The sequence below is a fragment of the Pagrus major genome, chromosome 16 (genome assembly GCF_040436345.1).
Source record: "Pagrus major chromosome 16, Pma_NU_1.0".
NCBI classification, from domain to species: domain Eukaryota; kingdom Metazoa; phylum Chordata; class Actinopteri; order Spariformes; family Sparidae; genus Pagrus; species Pagrus major.
The window spans coordinates 9,894,697-9,917,912 of NC_133230.1; positions in this window are offsets into that span (position 1 = coordinate 9,894,697).

The window sequence follows — 23,216 nt, forward strand, 5'->3', positions numbered from 1 at the left end:
GGGAGCGATTTCGAGTCAATCGGTCCAAAGACCTGGAAGCTATTGAAAAAATGGGCTGAGGTTTTCATGAAAAATGGCCACTTTTTTCTTTAAAATATTCACCAAAAATACAAATTTCAACGGAATCCAATGGGAACTGCTGTGTCTTGTTCAGCCAGTATAGGACCACATTTGGGAGCGATTTCGAGTCAATCGGTCCAAAGACCTGGAAGCTATTGAAAAAATGGGCTGAGGTTTTCATGAAAAATGGCCACTTTTTTCTTTAAAATATTCACCAAAAATACAAATTTCAACGGAATCCAATGGGAACTGCTCTCCCTCGTTCAGCCAGTAGAGGACCACATTCGTGCCGAATTTCGAGTCATTCGGTCAAAAGACGACCGTAACCCTAACCCTAACCCTAACCCTAGCCCTAACCCTAACCCTAACCCTAACCCTAACCCTAGCCCTAACCCTAACCCTAACCCTAACCCTAACCCTAGCCCCAGCCTTAAGGCAGTCTCATGAAACATTGTACCTTTTCACTAAAATATTCACCAAAAATACAAATTTCACCGGAATCCAATGGGAACTGCTGTGTCTCGTTCAGCCAGTATAGGACCACATTTGGGAGCGATTTCGAGTCAATCGGTCCAAAGACCTGGAAGCTATTGAAAAAATGGGCTGAGGTTTTCATGAAAAATGGCCACTTTTTTCTTTAAAATATTCACCAAAAATACAAATTTCAACGGAATCCAATGGGAACTGCTCTCCCTCGTTCAGCCAGTAGAGGACCACATTCGTGCCGAATTTCGAGTCATTCGGTCAAAAGACGACCGTAACCCTAACCCTAACCCTAACCCTAGCCCCAGCCTTAAGGCAGTCTCATGAAACATTGTACCTTTTCACTAAAATATTCACCAAAAATACAAATTTCACCAGAATCCAATGGGAACTGCTGTGTCTCGTTCAGCCAGTATAGGACCACATTTGGGAGCGATTTCGAGTCAATCGGTCCAAAGACCTGGAAGCTATTGAAAAAATGGGCTGAGGTTTTCATGAAAAATGGCCACTTTTTTCTTTAAAATATTCACCAAAAATACAAATTTCAACGGAATCCAATGGGAACTGCTGTGTCTTGTTCAGCCAGTATAGGACCACATTTGGGAGCGATTTCGAGTCAATCGGTCCAAAGACCTGGAAGCTATTGAAAAAATGGGCTGAGGTTTTCATGAAAAATGGCCACTTTTTTCTTTAAAATATTCACCAAAAATACAAATTTCAACGGAATCCAATGGGAACTGCTCTCCCTCGTTCAGCCAGTAGAGGACCACATTCGTGCCGAATTTCGAGTCATTCGGTCAAAAGACGACCGTAACCCTAACCCTAACCCTAACCCTAGCCCTAACCCTAACCCTAACCCTAACCCTAACCCTAGCCCTAACCCTAACCCTAACCCTAACCCTAGCCCCAGCCTTAAGGCAGTCTCATGAAACATTGTACCTTTTCACTAAAATATTCACCAAAAATACAAATTTCAACGGAATCCAATGGGAACTGCTCTCCCTCGTTCAGCCAGTAGAGGACCACATTCGTGCCGAATTTCGAGTCATTCGGTCAAAAGACGACCGTAACCCTAACCCTAACCCTAACCCTAGCCCTAACCCTAACCCTAACCCTAACCCTAACCCTAGCCCTAACCCTAACCCTAACCCTAACCCTAACCCTAGCCCCAGCCTTAAGGCAGTCTCATGAAACATTGTACCTTTTCACTAAAATATTCACCAAAAATACAAATTTCACCAGAATCCAATGGGAACTGCTGTGTCTCGTTCAGCCAGTATAGGACCACATTTGGGAGCGATTTCGAGTCAATCGGTCCAAAGACCTGGAAGCTATTGAAAAAATGGGCTGAGGTTTTCATGAAAAATGGCCACTTTTTTCTTTAAAATATTCACCAAAAATACAAATTTCAACGGAATCCAATGGGAACTGCTGTGTCTTGTTCAGCCAGTATAGGACCACATTTGGGAGCGATTTCGAGTCAATCGGTCCAAAGACCTGGAAGCTATTGAAAAAATGGGCTGAGGTTTTCATGAAAAATGGCCACTTTTTTCTTTAAAATATTCACCAAAAATACAAATTTCAACGGAATCCAATGGGAACTGCTCTCCCTCGTTCAGCCAGTAGAGGACCACATTCGTGCCGAATTTCGAGTCATTCGGTCAAAAGACGACCGTAACCCTAACCCTAACCCTAACCCTAGCCCTAACCCTAACCCTAACCCTAACCCTAACCCTAGCCCTAACCCTAACCCTAACCCTAACCCTAACCCTAGCCCCAGCCTTAAGGCAGTCTCATGAAACATTGTACCTTTTCACTAAAATATTCACCAAAAATACAAATTTCACCGGAATCCAATGGGAACTGCTGTGTCTCGTTCAGCCAGTATAGGACCACATTTGGGAGCGATTTCGAGTCAATCGGTCCAAAGACCTGGAAGCTATTGAAAAAATGGGCTGAGGTTTTCATGAAAAATGGCCACTTTTTTCTTTAAAATATTCACCAAAAATACAAATTTCAACGGAATCCAATGGGAACTGCTCTCCCTCGTTCAGCCAGTAGAGGACCACATTCGTGCCGAATTTCGAGTCATTCGGTCAAAAGACGACCGTAACCCTAACCCTAACCCTAACCCTAGCCCTAACCCTAACCCTAACCCTAACCCTAACCCTAACCCTAACCCTAGCCCCAGCCTTAAGGCAGTCTCATGAAACATTGTACCTTTTCACTAAAATATTCACCAAAAATACAAATTTCACCAGAATCCAATGGGAACTGCTGTGTCTCGTTCAGCCAGTATAGGACCACATTTGGGAGCGATTTCGAGTCAATCGGTCCAAAGACCTGGAAGCTATTGAAAAAATGGGCTGAGGTTTTCATGAAAAATGGCCACTTTTTTCTTTAAAATATTCACCAAAAATACAAATTTCAACGGAATCCAATGGGAACTGCTCTCCCTCGTTCAGCCAGTAGAGGACCACATTCGTGCCGAATTTCGAGTCATTCGGTCAAAAGACGACCGTAACCCTAACCCTAACCCTAACCCTAGCCCTAACCCTAACCCTAACCCTAACCCTAACCCTAGCCCTAACCCTAACCCTAACCCTAACCCTAACCCTAGCCCCAGCCTTAAGGCAGTCTCATGAAACATTGTACCTTTTCACTAAAATATTCACCAAAAATACAAATTTCACCGGAATCCAATGGGAACTGCTGTGTCTCGTTCAGCCAGTATAGGACCACATTTGGGAGCGATTTCGAGTCAATCGGTCCAAAGACCTGGAAGCTATTGAAAAAATGGGCTGAGGTTTTCATGAAAAATGGCCACTTTTTTCTTTAAAATATTCACCAAAAATACAAATTTCAACGGAATCCAATGGGAACTGCTCTCCCTCGTTCAGCCAGTAGAGGACCACATTCGTGCCGAATTTCGAGTCATTCGGTCAAAAGACGACCGTAACCCTAACCCTAACCCTAACCCTAGCCCTAACCCTAACCCTAACCCTAACCCTAACCCTAGCCCTAACCCTAACCCTAACCCTAACCCTAGCCCCAGCCTTAAGGCAGTCTCATGAAACATTGTACCTTTTCACTAAAATATTCACCAAAAATACAAATTTCACCGGAATCCAATGGGAACTGCTGTGTCTCGTTCAGCCAGTATAGGACCACATTTGGGAGCGATTTCGAGTCAATCGGTCCAAAGACCTGGAAGCTATTGAAAAAATGGGCTGAGGTTTTCATGAAAAATGGCCACTTTTTTCTTTAAAATATTCACCAAAAATACAAATTTCAACGGAATCCAATGGGAACTGCTCTCCCTCGTTCAGCCAGTAGAGTACCACATTCGTGCCGAATTTCGAGTCATTCGGTCAAAAGACGACCGTAACCCTAACCCTAACCCTAACCCTAGCCCTAACCCTAACCCTAACCCTAACCCTAACCCTAACCCTAGCCCCAGCCTTAAGGCAGTCTCATGAAACATTGTACCTTTTCACTAAAATATTCACCAAAAATACAAATTTCACCAGAATCCAATGGGAACTGCTGTGTCTCGTTCAGCCAGTATAGGACCACATTTGGGAGCGATTTCGAGTCAATCGGTCCAAAGACCTGGAAGCTATTGAAAAAATGGGCTGAGGTTTTCATGAAAAATGGCCACTTTTTTCTTTAAAATATTCACCAAAAATACAAATTTCAACGGAATCCAATGGGAACTGCTGTGTCTTGTTCAGCCAGTATAGGACCACATTTGGGAGCGATTTCGAGTCAATCGGTCCAAAGACCTGGAAGCTATTGAAAAAATGGGCTGAGGTTTTCATGAAAAATGGCCACTTTTTTCTTTAAAATATTCACCAAAAATACAAATTTCAACGGAATCCAATGGGAACTGCTCTCCCTCGTTCAGCCAGTAGAGGACCACATTCGTGCCGAATTTCGAGTCATTCGGTCAAAAGACGACCGTAACCCTAACCCTAACCCTAACCCTAGCCCTAACCCTAACCCTAACCCTAACCCTAACCCTAGCCCTAACCCTAACCCTAACCCTAACCCTAACCCTAGCCCCAGCCTTAAGGCAGTCTCATGAAACATTGTACCTTTTCACTAAAATATTCACCAAAAATACAAATTTCACCGGAATCCAATGGGAACTGCTGTGTCTTGTTCAGCCAGTATAGGACCACATTTGGGAGCGATTTCGAGTCAATCGGTCCAAAGACCTGGAAGCTATTGAAAAAATGGGCTGAGGTTTTCATGAAAAATGGCCACTTTTTTCTTTAAAATATTCACCAAAAATACAAATTTCAACGGAATCCAATGGGAACTGCTGTGTCTTGTTCAGCCAGTATAGGACCACATTTGGGAGCGATTTCGAGTCAATCGGTCCAAAGACCTGGAAGCTATTGAAAAGATGGGCTGAGGTTTTCATGAAAAATGGCCACTTTTTTCTTTAAAATATTCACCAAAAATACAAATTTCAACGGAATCCAATGGGAACTGCTCTCCCTCGTTCAGCCAGTAGAGGACCACATTCGTGCCGAATTTCGAGTCATTCGGTCAAAAGACGACCGTAACCCTAACCCTAACCCTAACCCTAGCCCTAACCCTAACCCTAACCCTAACCCTAGCCCTAACCCTAACCCTAACCCTAACCCTAACCCTAACCCTAGCCCCAGCCTTAAGGCAGTCTCATGAAACATTGTACCTTTTCACTAAAATATTCACCAAAAATACAAATTTCACCAGAATCCAATGGGAACTGCTGTGTCTCGTTCAGCCAGTATAGGACCACATTTGGGAGCGATTTCGAGTCAATCGGTCCAAAGACCTGGAAGCTATTGAAAAAATGGGCTGAGGTTTTCATGAAAAATGGCCACTTTTTTCTTTAAAATATTCACCAAAAATACAAATTTCAACGGAATCCAATGGGAACTGCTGTGTCTTGTTCAGCCAGTATAGGACCACATTTGGGAGCGATTTCGAGTCAATCGGTCCAAAGACCTGGAAGCTATTGAAAAAATGGGCTGAGGTTTTCATGAAAAATGGCCACTTTTTTCTTTAAAATATTCACCAAAAATACAAATTTCAACGGAATCCAATGGGAACTGCTCTCCCTCGTTCAGCCAGTAGAGGACCACATTCGTGCCGAATTTCGAGTCATTCGGTCAAAAGACGACCGTAACCCTAACCCTAACCCTAACCCTAGCCCTAACCCTAACCCTAACCCTAACCCTAACCCTAGCCCTAACCCTAACCCTAACCCTAACCCTAACCCTAGCCCCAGCCTTAAGGCAGGCTCATGAAACATTGTACCTTTTCACTAAAATATTCACCAAAAATACAAATTTCACCGGAATCCAATGGGAACTGCTGTGTCTCGTTCAGCCAGTATAGGACCACATTTGGGAGCGATTTCGAGTCAATCGGTCCAAAGACCTGGAAGCTATTGAAAAAATGGCCTGAGGTTTTCATGAAAAATGGCCACTTTTTTCTTTAAAATATTCACCAAAAATACAAATTTCAACGGAATCCAATGGGAACTGCTGTGTCTTGTTCAGCCAGTATAGGACCACATTTGGGAGCGATTTCGAGTCAATCGGTCCAAAGACCTGGAAGCTATTGAAAAAATGGGCTGAGGTTTTCATGAAAAATGGCCACTTTTTTCTTTAAAATATTCACCAAAAATACAAATTTCAACGGAATCCAATGGGAACTGCTCTCCCTCGTTCAGCCAGTAGAGGACCACATTCGTGCCGAATTTCGAGTCATTCGGTCAAAAGACGACCGTAACCCTAACCCTAACCCTAACCCTAGCCCTAACCCTAACCCTAACCCTAACCCTAGCCCTAACCCTAACCCTAACCCTAACCCTAACCCTAACCCTAGCCCCAGCCTTAAGGCAGTCTCATGAAACATTGTACCTTTTCACTAAAATATTCACCAAAAATACAAATTTCACCAGAATCCAATGGGAACTGCTGTGTCTCGTTCAGCCAGTATAGGACCACATTTGGGAGCGATTTCGAGTCAATCGGTCCAAAGACCTGGAAGCTATTGAAAAAATGGGCTGAGGTTTTCATGAAAAATGGCCACTTTTTTCTTTAAAATATTCACCAAAAATACAAATTTCAACGGAATCCAATGGGAACTGCTGTGTCTTGTTCAGCCAGTATAGGACCACATTTGGGAGCGATTTCGAGTCAATCGGTCCAAAGACCTGGAAGCTATTGAAAAAATGGGCTGAGGTTTTCATGAAAAATGGCCACTTTTTTCTTTAAAATATTCACCAAAAATACAAATTTCAACGGAATCCAATGGGAACTGCTCTCCCTCGTTCAGCCAGTAGAGGACCACATTCGTGCCGAATTTCGAGTCATTCGGTCAAAAGACGACCGTAACCCTAACCCTAACCCTAACCCTAGCCCTAACCCTAACCCTAACCCTAACCCTAACCCTAGCCCTAACCCTAACCCTAACCCTAACCCTAACCCTAGCCCCAGCCTTAAGGCAGTCTCATGAAACATTGTACCTTTTCACTAAAATATTCACCAAAAATACAAATTTCACCGGAATCCAATGGGAACTGCTGTGTCTCGTTCAGCCAGTATAGGACCACATTTGGGAGCGATTTCGAGTCAATCGGTCCAAAGACCTGGAAGCTATTGAAAAAATGGCCTGAGGTTTTCATGAAAAATGGCCACTTTTTTCTTTAAAATATTCACCAAAAATACAAATTTCAACGGAATCCAATGGGAACTGCTGTGTCTTGTTCAGCCAGTATAGGACCACATTTGGGAGCGATTTCGAGTCAATCGGTCCAAAGACCTGGAAGCTATTGAAAAAATGGGCTGAGGTTTTCATGAAAAATGGCCACTTTTTTCTTTAAAATATTCACCAAAAATACAAATTTCAACGGAATCCAATGGGAACTGCTCTCCCTCGTTCAGCCAGTAGAGGACCACATTCGTGCCGAATTTCGAGTCATTCGGTCAAAAGACGACCGTAACCCTAACCCTAACCCTAACCCTAGCCCTAACCCTAACCCTAACCCTAACCCTAACCCTAGCCCCAGCCTTAAGGCAGTCTCATGAAACATTGTACCTTTTCACTAAAATATTCACCAAAAATACAAATTTCAACGGAATCCAATGGGAACTGCTCTCCCTCGTTCAGCCAGTATAGGACCACATTTGGGAGCGATTTCGAGTCAATCGGTCCAAAGACCTGGAAGCTATTGAAAAAATGGGCTGAGGTTTTCATGAAAAATGGCCACTTTTTTCTTTAAAATATTCACCAAAAATACAAATTTCAACGGAATCCAATGGGAACTGCTCTCCCTCGTTCAGCCAGTAGAGGACCACATTCGTGCCGAATTTCGAGTCATTCGGTCAAAAGACGACCGTAACCCTAACCCTAACCCTAACCCTAGCCCTAACCCTAACCCTAACCCTAACCCTAACCCTAGCCCCAGCCTTAAGGCAGTCTCATGAAACATTGTACCTTTTCACTAAAATATTCACCAAAAATACAAATTTCACCGGAATCCAATGGGAACTGCTGTGTCTCGTTCAGCCAGTATAGGACCACATTTGGGAGCGATTTCGAGTCAATCGGTCCAAAGACCTGGAAGCTATTGAAAAAATGGGCTGAGGTTTTCATGAAAAATGGCCACTTTTTTCTTTAAAATATTCACCAAAAATACAAATTTCAACGGAATCCAATGGGAACTGCTGTGTCTTGTTCAGCCAGTATAGGACCACATTCGTGCCGAATTTCGAGTCATTCGGTCAAAAGACGACCGTAACCCTAACCCTAACCCTAACCCTAGCCCTAACCCTAACCCTAACCCTAACCCTAACCCTAGCCCTAACCCTAACCCTAACCCTAACCCTAACCCTAGCCCCAGCCTTAAGGCAGTCTCATGAAACATTGTACCTTTTCACTAAAATATTCACCAAAAATACAAATTTCACCGGAATCCAATGGGAACTGCTGTGTCTCGTTCAGCCAGTATAGGACCACATTTGGGAGCGATTTCGAGTCAATCGGTCCAAAGACCTGGAAGCTATTGAAAAAATGGGCTGAGGTTTTCATGAAAAATGGCCACTTTTTTCTTTAAAATATTCACCAAAAATACAAATTTCAACGGAATCCAATGGGAACTGCTCTCCCTCGTTCAGCCAGTAGAGTACCACATTCGTGCCGAATTTCGAGTCATTCGGTCAAAAGACGACCGTAACCCTAACCCTAACCCTAACCCTAGCCCTAACCCTAACCCTAACCCTAACCCTAACCCTAACCCTAGCCCCAGCCTTAAGGCAGTCTCATGAAACATTGTACCTTTTCACTAAAATATTCACCAAAAATACAAATTTCACCAGAATCCAATGGGAACTGCTGTGTCTCGTTCAGCCAGTATAGGACCACATTTGGGAGCGATTTCGAGTCAATCGGTCCAAAGACCTGGAAGCTATTGAAAAAATGGGCTGAGGTTTTCATGAAAAATGGCCACTTTTTTCTTTAAAATATTCACCAAAAATACAAATTTCAACGGAATCCAATGGGAACTGCTGTGTCTTGTTCAGCCAGTATAGGACCACATTTGGGAGCGATTTCGAGTCAATCGGTCCAAAGACCTGGAAGCTATTGAAAAAATGGGCTGAGGTTTTCATGAAAAATGGCCACTTTTTTCTTTAAAATATTCACCAAAAATACAAATTTCAACGGAATCCAATGGGAACTGCTCTCCCTCGTTCAGCCAGTAGAGGACCACATTCGTGCCGAATTTCGAGTCATTCGGTCAAAAGACGACCGTAACCCTAACCCTAACCCTAACCCTAGCCCTAACCCTAACCCTAACCCTAACCCTAACCCTAGCCCTAACCCTAACCCTAACCCTAACCCTAACCCTAGCCCCAGCCTTAAGGCAGTCTCATGAAACATTGTACCTTTTCACTAAAATATTCACCAAAAATACAAATTTCACCGGAATCCAATGGGAACTGCTGTGTCTTGTTCAGCCAGTATAGGACCACATTTGGGAGCGATTTCGAGTCAATCGGTCCAAAGACCTGGAAGCTATTGAAAAAATGGGCTGAGGTTTTCATGAAAAATGGCCACTTTTTTCTTTAAAATATTCACCAAAAATACAAATTTCAACGGAATCCAATGGGAACTGCTGTGTCTTGTTCAGCCAGTATAGGACCACATTTGGGAGCGATTTCGAGTCAATCGGTCCAAAGACCTGGAAGCTATTGAAAAGATGGGCTGAGGTTTTCATGAAAAATGGCCACTTTTTTCTTTAAAATATTCACCAAAAATACAAATTTCAACGGAATCCAATGGGAACTGCTCTCCCTCGTTCAGCCAGTAGAGGACCACATTCGTGCCGAATTTCGAGTCATTCGGTCAAAAGACGACCGTAACCCTAACCCTAACCCTAACCCTAGCCCTAACCCTAACCCTAACCCTAACCCTAACCCTAGCCCTAACCCTAACCCTAACCCTAACCCTAACCCTAACCCTAGCCCCAGCCTTAAGGCAGTCTCATGAAACATTGTACCTTTTCACTAAAATATTCACCAAAAATACAAATTTCACCAGAATCCAATGGGAACTGCTGTGTCTCGTTCAGCCAGTATAGGACCACATTTGGGAGCGATTTCGAGTCAATCGGTCCAAAGACCTGGAAGCTATTGAAAAAATGGGCTGAGGTTTTCATGAAAAATGGCCACTTTTTTCTTTAAAATATTCACCAAAAATACAAATTTCAACGGAATCCAATGGGAACTGCTGTGTCTTGTTCAGCCAGTATAGGACCACATTTGGGAGCGATTTCGAGTCAATCGGTCCAAAGACCTGGAAGCTATTGAAAAAATGGGCTGAGGTTTTCATGAAAAATGGCCACTTTTTTCTTTAAAATATTCACCAAAAATACAAATTTCAACGGAATCCAATGGGAACTGCTCTCCCTCGTTCAGCCAGTAGAGGACCACATTCGTGCCGAATTTCGAGTCATTCGGTCAAAAGACGACCGTAACCCTAACCCTAACCCTAACCCTAGCCCTAACCCTAACCCTAACCCTAACCCTAACCCTAGCCCTAACCCTAACCCTAACCCTAACCCTAACCCTAGCCCCAGCCTTAAGGCAGTCTCATGAAACATTGTACCTTTTCACTAAAATATTCACCAAAAATACAAATTTCACCGGAATCCAATGGGAACTGCTGTGTCTCGTTCAGCCAGTATAGGACCACATTTGGGAGCGATTTCGAGTCAATCGGTCCAAAGACCTGGAAGCTATTGAAAAAATGGCCTGAGGTTTTCATGAAAAATGGCCACTTTTTTCTTTAAAATATTCACAAAAAATACAAATTTCAACGGAATCCAATGGGAACTGCTGTGTCTTGTTCAGCCAGTATAGGACCACATTTGGGAGCGATTTCGAGTCAATCGGTCCAAAGACCTGGAAGCTATTGAAAAAATGGGCTGAGGTTTTCATGAAAAATGGCCACTTTTTTCTTTAAAATATTCACCAAAAATACAAATTTCAACGGAATCCAATGGGAACTGCTCTCCCTCGTTCAGCCAGTAGAGGACCACATTCGTGCCGAATTTCGAGTCATTCGGTCAAAAGACGACCGTAACCCTAACCCTAACCCTAACCCTAGCCCTAACCCTAACCCTAACCCTAACCCTAACCCTAGCCCCAGCCTTAAGGCAGTCTCATGAAACATTGTACCTTTTCACTAAAATATTCACCAAAAATACAAATTTCAACGGAATCCAATGGGAACTGCTCTCCCTCGTTCAGCCAGTAGAGGACCACATTCGTGCCGAATTTCGAGTCATTCGGTCAAAAGACGACCGTAACCCTAACCCTAACCCTAACCCTAGCCCTAACCCTAACCCTAACCCTAACCCTAACCCTAGCCCCAGCCTTAAGGCAGTCTCATGAAACATTGTACCTTTTCACTAAAATATTCACCAAAAATACAAATTTCAACGGAATCCAATGGGAACTGCTCTCCCTCGTTCAGCCAGTATAGGACCACATTTGGGAGCGATTTCGAGTCAATCGGTCCAAAGACCTGGAAGCTATTGAAAAAATGGGCTGAGGTTTTCATGAAAAATGGCCACTTTTTTCTTTAAAATATTCACCAAAAATACAAATTTCAACGGAATCCAATGGGAACTGCTCTCCCTCGTTCAGCCAGTAGAGGACCACATTCGTGCCGAATTTCGAGTCATTCGGTCAAAAGACGACCGTAACCCTAACCCTAACCCTAACCCTAGCCCTAACCCTAACCCTAACCCTAACCCTAACCCTAGCCCCAGCCTTAAGGCAGTCTCATGAAACATTGTACCTTTTCACTAAAATATTCACCAAAAATACAAATTTCACCGGAATCCAATGGGAACTGCTGTGTCTCGTTCAGCCAGTATAGGACCACATTTGGGAGCGATTTCGAGTCAATCGGTCCAAAGACCTGGAAGCTATTGAAAAAATGGGCTGAGGTTTTCATGAAAAATGGTCACTTTTTTCTTTAAAATATTCACCAAAAATACAAATTTCACCGGAATCCAATGGGAACTGCTGTGTCTCGTTCAGCCAGTATAGGACCACATTTGGGAGCGATTTCGAGTCAATCGGTCCAAAGACCTGGAAGCTATTGAAAAAATGGGCTGAGGTTTTCATGAAAAATGGCCACTTTTTTCTTTAAAATATTCACCAAAAATACAAATTTCAACGGAATCCAATGGGAACTGCTCTCCCTCGTTCAGCCAGTAGAGGACCACATTCGTGCCGAATTTCGAGTCATTCGGTCAAAAGACGACCGTAACCCTAACCCTAACCCTAACCCTAGCCCTAACCCTAACCCTAACCCTAACCCTAACCCTAGCCCCAGCCTTAAGGCAGTCTCATGAAACATTGTACCTTTTCACTAAAATATTCACCAAAAATACAAATTTCACCGGAATCCAATGGGAACTGCTGTGTCTCGTTCAGCCAGTATAGGACCACATTTGGGAGCGATTTCGAGTCAATCGGTCCAAAGACCTGGAAGCTATTGAAAAAATGGGCTGAGGTTTTCATGAAAAATGGCCACTTTTTTCTTTAAAATATTCACCAAAAATACAAATTTCAACGGAATCCAATGGGAACTGCTGTGTCTTGTTCAGCCAGTATAGGACCACATTTGGGAGCGATTTCGAGTCAATCGGTCCAAAGACCTGGAAGCTATTGAAAAAATGGGCTGAGGTTTTCATGAAAAATGGCCACTTTTTTCTTTAAAATATTCACCAAAAATACAAATTTCAACGGAATCCAATGGGAACTGCTCTCCCTCGTTCAGCCAGTAGAGGACCACATTCGTGCCGAATTTCGAGTCATTCGGTCAAAAGACGACCGTAACCCTAACCCTAACCCTAACCCTAGCCCTAACCCTAACCCTAACCCTAACCCTAACCCTAGCCCTAACCCTAACCCTAACCCTAACCCTAACCCTAGCCCTAACCCTAACCCTAACCCTAACCCTAACCCTAGCCCCAGCCTTAAGGCAGTCTCATGAAACATTGTACCTTTTCACTAAAATATTCACCAAAAATACAAATTTCACCGGAATCCAATGGGAACTGCTGTGTCTCGTTCAGCCAGTATAGGACCACATTTGGGAGCGATTTCGAGTCAATCGGTCCAAAGACCTGGAAGCTATTGAAAAAATGGCCTGAGGTTTTCATGAAAAATGGCCACTTTTTTCTTTAAAATATTCACCAAAAATACAAATTTCAACGGAATCCAATGGGAACTGCTGTGTCTTGTTCAGCCAGTATAGGACCACATTTGGGAGCGATTTCGAGTCAATCGGTCCAAAGACCTGGAAGCTATTGAAAAAATGGGCTGAGGTTTTCATGAAAAATGGCCACTTTTTTCTTTAAAATATTCACCAAAAATACAAATTTCAACGGAATCCAATGGGAACTGCTCTCCCTCGTTCAGCCAGTAGAGGACCACATTCGTGCCGAATTTCGAGTCATTCGGTCAAAAGACGACCGTAACCCTAACCCTAACCCTAACCCTAGCCCTAACCCTAACCCTAACCCTAACCCTAACCCTAGCCCCAGCCTTAAGGCAGTCTCATGAAACATTGTACCTTTTCACTAAAATATTCACCAAAAATACAAATTTCAACGGAATCCAATGGGAACTGCTCTCCCTCGTTCAGCCAGTATAGGACCACATTTGGGAGCGATTTCGAGTCAATCGGTCCAAAGACCTGGAAGCTATTGAAAAAATGGGCTGAGGTTTTCATGAAAAATGGCCACTTTTTTCTTTAAAATATTCACCAAAAATACAAATTTCAACGGAATCCAATGGGAACTGCTCTCCCTCGTTCAGCCAGTAGAGGACCACATTCGTGCCGAATTTCGAGTCATTCGGTCAAAAGACGACCGTAACCCTAACCCTAACCCTAACCCTAGCCCTAACCCTAACCCTAACCCTAACCCTAGCCCCAGCCTTAAGGCAGTCTCATGAAACATTGTACCTTTTCACTAAAATATTCACCAAAAATACAAATTTCACCGGAATCCAATGGGAACTGCTGTGTCTCGTTCAGCCAGTATAGGACCACATTTGGGAGCGATTTCGAGTCAATCGGTCCAAAGACCTGGAAGCTATTGAAAAAATGGGCTGAGGTTTTCATGAAAAATGGCCACTTTTTTCTTTAAAATATTCACCAAAAATACAAATTTCAACGGAATCCAATGGGAACTGCTGTGTCTTGTTCAGCCAGTATAGGACCACATTTGGGAGCGATTTCGAGTCAATCGGTCCAAAGACCTGGAAGCTATTGAAAAAATGGGCTGAGGTTTTCATGAAAAATGGCCACTTTTTTCTTTAAAATATTCACCAAAAATACAAATTTCAACGGAATCCAATGGGAACTGCTCTCCCTCGTTCAGCCAGTAGAGGACCACATTCGTGCCGAATTTCGAGTCATTCGGTCAAAAGACGACCGTAACCCTAACCCTAACCCTAACCCTAGCCCTAACCCTAACCCTAACCCTAACCCTAACCCTAGCCCTAACCCTAACCCTAACCCTAACCCTAACCCTAACCCTAGCCCCAGCCTTAAGGCAGTCTCATGAAACATTGTACCTTTTCACTAAAATATTCACCAAAAATACAAATTTCACCGGAATCCAATGGGAACTGCTGTGTCTCGTTCAGCCAGTATAGGACCACATTTGGGAGCGATTTCGAGTCAATCGGTCCAAAGACCTGGAAGCTATTGAAAAAATGGGCTGAGGTTTTCATGAAAAATGGTCACTTTTTTCTTTAAAATATTCACCAAAAATACAAATTTCACCGGAATCCAATGGGAACTGCTGTGTCTCGTTCAGCCAGTATAGGACCACATTTGGGAGCGATTTCGAGTCAATCGGTCCAAAGACCTGGAAGCTATTGAAAAAATGGGCTGAGGTTTTCATGAAAAATGGCCACTTTTTTCTTTAAAATATTCACCAAAAATACAAATTTCAACGGAATCCAATGGGAACTGCTCTCCCTCGTTCAGCCAGTAGAGGACCACATTCGTGCCGAATTTCGAGTCATTCGGTCAAAAGACGACCGTAACCCTAACCCTAACCCTAACCCTAGCCCTAACCCTAACCCTAACCCTAACCCTAACCCTAGCCCTAACCCTAACCCTAACCCTAACCCTAACCCTAGCCCCAGCCTTAAGGCAGTCTCATGAAACATTGTACCTTTTCACTAAAATATTCACCAAAAATACAAATTTCAACGGAATCCAATGGGAACTGCTGTGTCTTGTTCAGCCAGTATAGGACCACATTTGGGAGCGATTTCGAGTCAATCGGTCCAAAGACCTGGAAGCTATTGAAAAAATGGGCTGAGGTTTTCATGAAAAATGGCCACTTTTTTCTTTAAAATATTCACCAAAAATACAAATTTCAACGGAATCCAATGGGAACTGCTCTCCCTCGTTCAGCCAGTAGAGGACCACATTCGTGCCGAATTTCGAGTCATTCGGTCAAAAGACGACCGTAACCCTAACCCTAACCCTAACCCTAGCCCTAACCCTAACCCTAACCCTAACCCTAACCCTAGCCCCAGCCTTAAGGCAGTCTCATGAAACATTGTACCTTTTCACTAAAATATTCACCAAAAATACAAATTTCACCGGAATCCAATGGGAACTGCTGTGTCTCGTTCAGCCAGTATAGGACCACATTTGGGAGCGATTTCGAGTCAATCGGTCCAAAGACCTGGAAGCTATTGAAAAAATGGGCTGAGGTTTTCATGAAAAATGGCCACTTTTTTCTTTAAAATATTCACCAAAAATACAAATTTCAACGGAATCCAATGGGAACTGCTGTGTCTTGTTCAGCCAGTATAGGACCACATTTGGGAGCGATTTCGAGTCAATCGGTCCAAAGACCTGGAAGCTATTGAAAAAATGGGCTGAGGTTTTCATGAAAAATGGCCACTTTTTTCTTTAAAATATTCACCAAAAATACAAATTTCAACGGAATCCAATGGGAACTGCTCTCCCTCGTTCAGCCAGTAGAGGACCACATTCGTGCCGAATTTCGAGTCATTCGGTCAAAAGACGACCGTAACCCTAACCCTAACCCTAACCCTAGCCCTAACCCTAACCCTAACCCTAACCCTAACCCTAGCCCTAACCCTAACCCTAACCCTAACCCTAACCCTAGCCCTAACCCTAACCCTAACCCTAACCCTAACCCTAGCCCCAGCCTTAAGGCAGTCTCATGAAACATTGTACCTTTTCACTAAAATATTCACCAAAAATACAAATTTCACCGGAATCCAATGGGAACTGCTGTGTCTCGTTCAGCCAGTATAGGACCACATTTGGGAGCGATTTCGAGTCAATCGGTCCAAAGACCTGGAAGCTATTGAAAAAATGGCCTGAGGTTTTCATGAAAAATGGCCACTTTTTTCTTTAAAATATTCACCAAAAATACAAATTTCAACGGAATCCAATGGGAACTGCTGTGTCTTGTTCAGCCAGTATAGGACCACATTTGGGAGCGATTTCGAGTCAATCGGTCCAAAGACCTGGAAGCTATTGAAAAAATGGGCTGAGGTTTTCATGAAAAATGGCCACTTTTTTCTTTAAAATATTCACCAAAAATACAAATTTCAACGGAATCCAATGGGAACTGCTCTCCCTCGTTCAGCCAGTAGAGGACCACATTCGTGCCGAATTTCGAGTCATTCGGTCAAAAGACGACCGTAACCCTAACCCTAACCCTAACCCTAGCCCTAACCCTAACCCTAACCCTAACCCTAACCCTAGCCCCAGCCTTAAGGCAGTCTCATGAAACATTGTACCTTTTCACTAAAATATTCACCAAAAATACAAATTTCAACGGAATCCAATGGGAACTGCTCTCCCTCGTTCAGCCAGTATAGGACCACATTTGGGAGCGATTTCGAGTCAATCGGTCCAAAGACCTGGAAGCTATTGAAAAAATGGGCTGAGGTTTTCATGAAAAATGGCCACTTTTTTCTTTAAAATATTCACCAAAAATACAAATTTCAACGGAATCCAATGGGAACTGCTCTCCCTCGTTCAGCCAGTAGAGGACCACATTCGTGCCGAATTTCGAGTCATTCGGTCAAAAGACGACCGTAACCCTAACCCTAACCCTAACCCTAGCCCTAACCCTAACCCTAACCCTAACCCTAGCCCCAGCCTTAAGGCAGTCTCATGAAACATTGTACCTTTTCACTAAAATATTCACCAAAAATACAAATTTCACCGGAATCCAATGGGAACTGCTGTGTCTCGTTCAGCCAGTATAGGACCACATTTGGGAGCGATTTCGAGTCAATCGGTCCAAAGACCTGGAAGCTATTGAAAAAATGGGCTGAGGTTTTCATGAAAAATGGCCACTTTTTTCTTTAAAATATTCACCAAAAATACAAATTTCAACGGAATCCAATGTGAACTGCTGTGTCTTGTTCAGCCAGTATAGGACCACATTTGGGAGCGATTTCGAGTCAATCGGTCCAAAGACCTGGAAGCTATTGAAAAAATGGGCTGAGGTTTTCATGAAAAATGGCCACTTTTTTCTTTAAAATATTCACCAAAAATACAAATTTCAACGGAATCCAATGGGAACTGCTCTCCCTCGTTCAGCCAGTAGAGGACCACATTCGTGCCGAATTTCGAGTCATTCGGTCAAAAGACGACCGTAACCCTAACCCTAACCCTAACCCTAGCCCTAACCCTAACCCTAACCCTAACCCTAACCCTAGCCCTAACCCTAACCCTAACCCTAACCCTAACCCTAGCCCCAGCCTTAAGGCAGTCTCATGAAACATTGTACCTTTTCACTAAAATATTCACCAAAAATACAAATTTCACCGGAATCCAATGGGAACTGCTGTGTCTCGTTCAGCCAGTATAGGACCACATTTGGGAGCGATTTCGAGTCAATCGGTCCAAAGACCTGGAAGCTATTGAAAAAATGGGCTGAGGTTTTCATGAAAAATGGTCACTTTTTTCTTTAAAATATTCACCAAAAATACAAATTTCACCGGAATCCAATGGGAACTGCTGTGTCTCGTTCAGCCAGTATAGGACCACATTTGGGAGCGATTTCGAGTCAATCGGTCCAAAGACCTGGAAGCTATTGAAAAAATGGGCTGAGGTTTTCATGAAAAATGGCCACTTTTTTCTTTAAAATATTCACCAAAAATACAAATTTCAACGGAATCCAATGGGAACTGCTCTCCCTCGTTCAGCCAGTAGAGGACCACATTCGTGCCGAATTTCGAGTCATTCGGTCAAAAGACGACCGTAACCCTAACCCTAACCCTAACCCTAGCCCTAACCCTAACCCTAACCCTAACCCTAACCCTAGCCCCAGCCTTAAGGCAGTCTCATGAAACATTGTACCTTTTCACTAAAATATTCACCAAAAATACAAATTTCACCGGAATCCAATGGGAACTGCTGTGTCTCGTTCAGCCAGTATAGGACCACATTTGGGAGCGATTTCGAGTCAATCGGTCCAAAGACCTGGAAGCTATTGAAAAAATGGGCTGAGGTTTTCATGAAAAATGGCCACTTTTTTCTTTAAAATATTCACCAAAAATACAAATTTCAACGGAATCCAATGGGAACTGCTGTGTCTTGTTCAGCCAGTATAGGACCACATTTGGGAGCGATTTCGAGTCAATCGGTCCAAAGACCTGGAAGCTATTGAAAAAATGGGCTGAGGTTTTCATGAAAAATGGCCACTTTTTTCTTTAAAATATTCACCAAAAATACAAATTTCAACGGAATCCAATGGGAACTGCTCTCCCTCGTTCAGCCAGTAGAGGACCACATTCGTGCCGAATTTCGAGTCATTCGGTCAAAAGACGACCGTAACCCTAACCCTAACCCTAACCCTAGCCCTAACCCTAACCCTAACCCTAACCCTAACCCTAGCCCTAACCCTAACCCTAACCCTAACCCTAACCCTAGCCCCAGCCTTAAGGCAGTCTCATGAAACATTGTACCTTTTCACTAAAATATTCACCAAAAATACAAATTTCACCGGAATCCAATGGGAACTGCTGTGTCTCGTTCAGCCAGTATAGGACCACATTTGGGAGCGATTTCGAGTCAATCGGTCCAAAGACCTGGAAGCTATTGAAAAAATGGGCTGAGGTTTTCATGAAAAATGGCCACTTTTTTCTTTAAAATATTCACCAAAAATACAAATTTCAACGGAATCCAATGGGAACTGCTGTGTCTTGTTCAGCCAGTATAGGACCACATTTGGGAGCGATTTCGAGTCAATCGGTCCAAAGACCTGGAAGCTATTGAAAAAATGGGCTGAGGTTTTCATGAAAAATGGCCACTTTTTTCTTTAAAATATTCACCAAAAATACAAATTTCAACGGAATCCAATGGGAACTGCTCTCCCTCGTTCAGCCAGTAGAGGACCACATTCGTGCCGAATTTCGAGTCATTCGGTCAAAAGACGACCGTAACCCTAACCCTAACCCTAACCCTAGCCCTAACCCTAACCCTAACCCTAACCCTAGCCCCAGCCTTAAGGCAGTCTCATGAAACATTGTACCTTTTCACTAAAATATTCACCAAAAATACAAATTTCAACGGAATCCAATGGGAACTGCTCTCCCTCGTTCAGCCAGTATAGGACCACATTTGGGAGCGATTTCGAGTCAATCGGTCCAAAGACCTGGAAGCTATTGAAAAAATGGGCTGAGGTTTTCATGAAAAATGGCCACTTTTTTCTTTAAAATATTCACCAAAAATACAAATTTCAACGGAATCCAATGGGAACTGCTGTGTCTTGTTCAGCCAGTATAGGACCACATTTGGGAGCGATTTCGAGTCAATCGGTCCAAAGACCTGGAAGCTATTGAAAAAATGGGCTGAGGTTTTCATGAAAAATGGCCACTTTTTTCTTTAAAATATTCACCAAAAATACAAATTTCAACGGAATCCAATGGGAACTGCTCTCCCTCGTTCAGCCAGTAGAGGACCACATTCGTGCCGAATTTCGAGTCATTCGGTCAAAAGACGACCGTAACCCTAACCCTAACCCTAACCCTAGCCCTAACCCTAACCCTAACCCTAACCCTAACCCTAGCCCTAACCCTAACCCTAACCCTAACCCTAACCCTAGCCCCAGCCTTAAGGCAGTCTCATGAAACATTGTACCTTTTCACTAAAATATTCACCAAAAATACAAATTTCACCGGAATCCAATGGGAACTGCTGTGTCTCGTTCAGCCAGTATAGGACCACATTTGGGAGCGATTTCGAGTCAATCGGTCCAAAGACCTGGAAGCTATTGAAAAAATGGCCTGAGGTTTTCATGAAAAATGGCCACTTTTTTCTTTAAAATATTCACCAAAAATACAAATTTCAACGGAATCCAATGGGAACTGCTGTGTCTTGTTCAGCCAGTATAGGACCACATTTGGGAGCGATTTCGAGTCAATCGGTCCAAAGACCTGGAAGCTATTGAAAAAATGGGCTGAGGTTTTCATGAAAAATGGCCACTTTTTTCTTTAAAATATTCACCAAAAATACAAATTTCAACGGAATCCAATGGGAACTGCTCTCCCTCGTTCAGCCAGTAGAGGACCACATTCGTGCCGAATTTCGAGTCATTCGGTCAAAAGACGACCGTAACCCTAACCCTAACCCTAACCCTAGCCCTAACCCTAACCCTAACCCTAACCCTAACCCTAGCCCTAACCCTAACCCTAACCCTAACCCTAACCCTAGCCCCAGCCTTAAGGCAGTCTCATGAAACATTGTACCTTTTCACTAAAATATTCACCAAAAATACAAATTTCACCGGAATCCAATGGGAACTGCTGTGTCTCGTTCAGCCAGTATAGGACCACATTTGGGAGCGATTTCGAGTCAATCGGTCCAAAGACCTGGAAGCTATTGAAAAAATGGCCTGAGGTTTTCATGAAAAATGGCCACTTTTTTCTTTAAAATATTCACCAAAAATACAAATTTCAACGGAATCCAATGGGAACTGCTCTCCCTCGTTCAGCCAGTATAGGACCACATTTGGCAGCGATTTCGAGTCAATCGGTCCAAAGACCTGGAAGCTATTGAAAAAATGGGCTGAGGTTTTCATGAAAAATGGCCACTTTTTTCTTTAAAATATTCACCAAAAATACAAATTTCAACGGAATCCAATGGGAACTGCTCTCCCTCGTTCAGCCAGTAGAGGACCACATTCGTGCCGAATTTCGAGTCATTCGGTCAAAAGACGACCGTAACCCTAACCCTAACCCTAACCCTAGCCCTAACCCTAACCCTAACCCTAACCCTAACCCTAGCCCCAGCCTTAAGGCAGTCTCATGAAACATTGTACCTTTTCACTAAAATATTCACCAAAAATACAAATTTCACCGGAATCCAATGGGAACTGCTGTGTCTCGTTCAGCCAGTATAGGACCACATTTGGGAGCGATTTCGAGTCAATCGGTCCAAAGACCTGGAAGCTATTGAAAAAATGGGCTGAGGTTTTCATGAAAAATGGTCACTTTTTTCTTTAAAATATTCACCAAAAATACAAATTTCACCGGAATCCAATGGGAACTGCTGTGTCTCGTTCAGCCAGTATAGGACCACATTTGGGAGCGATTTCGAGTCAATCGGTCCAAAGACCTGGAAGCTATTGAAAAAATGGGCTGAGGTTTTCATGAAAAATGGCCACTTTTTTCTTTAAAATATTCACCAAAAATACAAATTTCAACGGAATCCAATGGGAACTGCTCTCCCTCGTTCAGCCAGTAGAGGACCACATTCGTGCCGAATTTCGAGTCATTCGGTCAAAAGACGACCGTAACCCTAACCCTAACCCTAACCCTAGCCCTAACCCTAACCCTAACCCTAACCCTAACCCTAGCCCCAGCCTTAAGGCAGTCTCATGAAACATTGTACCTTTTCACTAAAATATTCACCAAAAATACAAATTTCACCGGAATCCAATGGGAACTGCTGTGTCTCGTTCAGCCAGTATAGGACCACATTTGGGAGCGATTTCGAGTCAATCGGTCCAAAGACCTGGAAGCTATTGAAAAAATGGGCTGAGGTTTTCATGAAAAATGGCCACTTTTTTCTTTAAAATATTCACCAAAAATACAAATTTCAACGGAATCCAATGGGAACTGCTCTCCCTCGTTCAGCCAGTAGAGGACCACATTCGTGCCGAATTTCGAGTCATTCGGTCAAAAGACGACCGTAACCCTAACCCTAACCCTAACCCTAGCCCTAACCCTAACCCTAACCCTAACCCTAACCCTAGCCCTAACCCTAACCCTAACCCTAACCCTAACCCTAGCCCCAGCCTTAAGGCAGTCTCATGAAACATTGTACCTTTTCACTAAAATATTCACCAAAAATACAAATTTCACCGGAATCCAATGGGAACTGCTGTGTCTCGTTCAGCCAGTATAGGACCACATTTGGGAGCGATTTCGAGTCAATCGGTCCAAAGACCTGGAAGCTATTGAAAAAATGGGCTGAGGTTTTCATGAAAAATGGCCACTTTTTTCTTTAAAATATTCACCAAAAATACAAATTTCAACGGAATCCAATGGGAACTGCTGTGTCTTGTTCAGCCAGTATAGGACCACATTTGGGAGCGATTTCGAGTCAATCGGTCCAAAGACCTGGAAGCTATTGAAAAAATGGGCTGAGGTTTTCATGAAAAATGGCCACTTTTTTCTTTAAAATATTCACCAAAAATACAAATTTCAACGGAATCCAATGGGAACTGCTCTCCCTCGTTCAGCCAGTAGAGGACCACATTCGTGCCGAATTTCGAGTCATTCGGTCAAAAGACGACCGTAACCCTAACCCTAACCCTAACCCTAGCCCTAACCCTAACCCTAACCCTAACCCTAGCCCCAGCCTTAAGGCAGTCTCATGAAACATTGTACCTTTTCACTAAAATATTCACCAAAAATACAAATTTCAACGGAATCCAATGGGAACTGCTCTCCCTCGTTCAGCCAGTATAGGACCACATTTGGGAGCGATTTCGAGTCAATCGGTCCAAAGACCTGGAAGCTATTGAAAAAATGGGCTGAGGTTTTCATGAAAAATGGCCACTTTTTTCT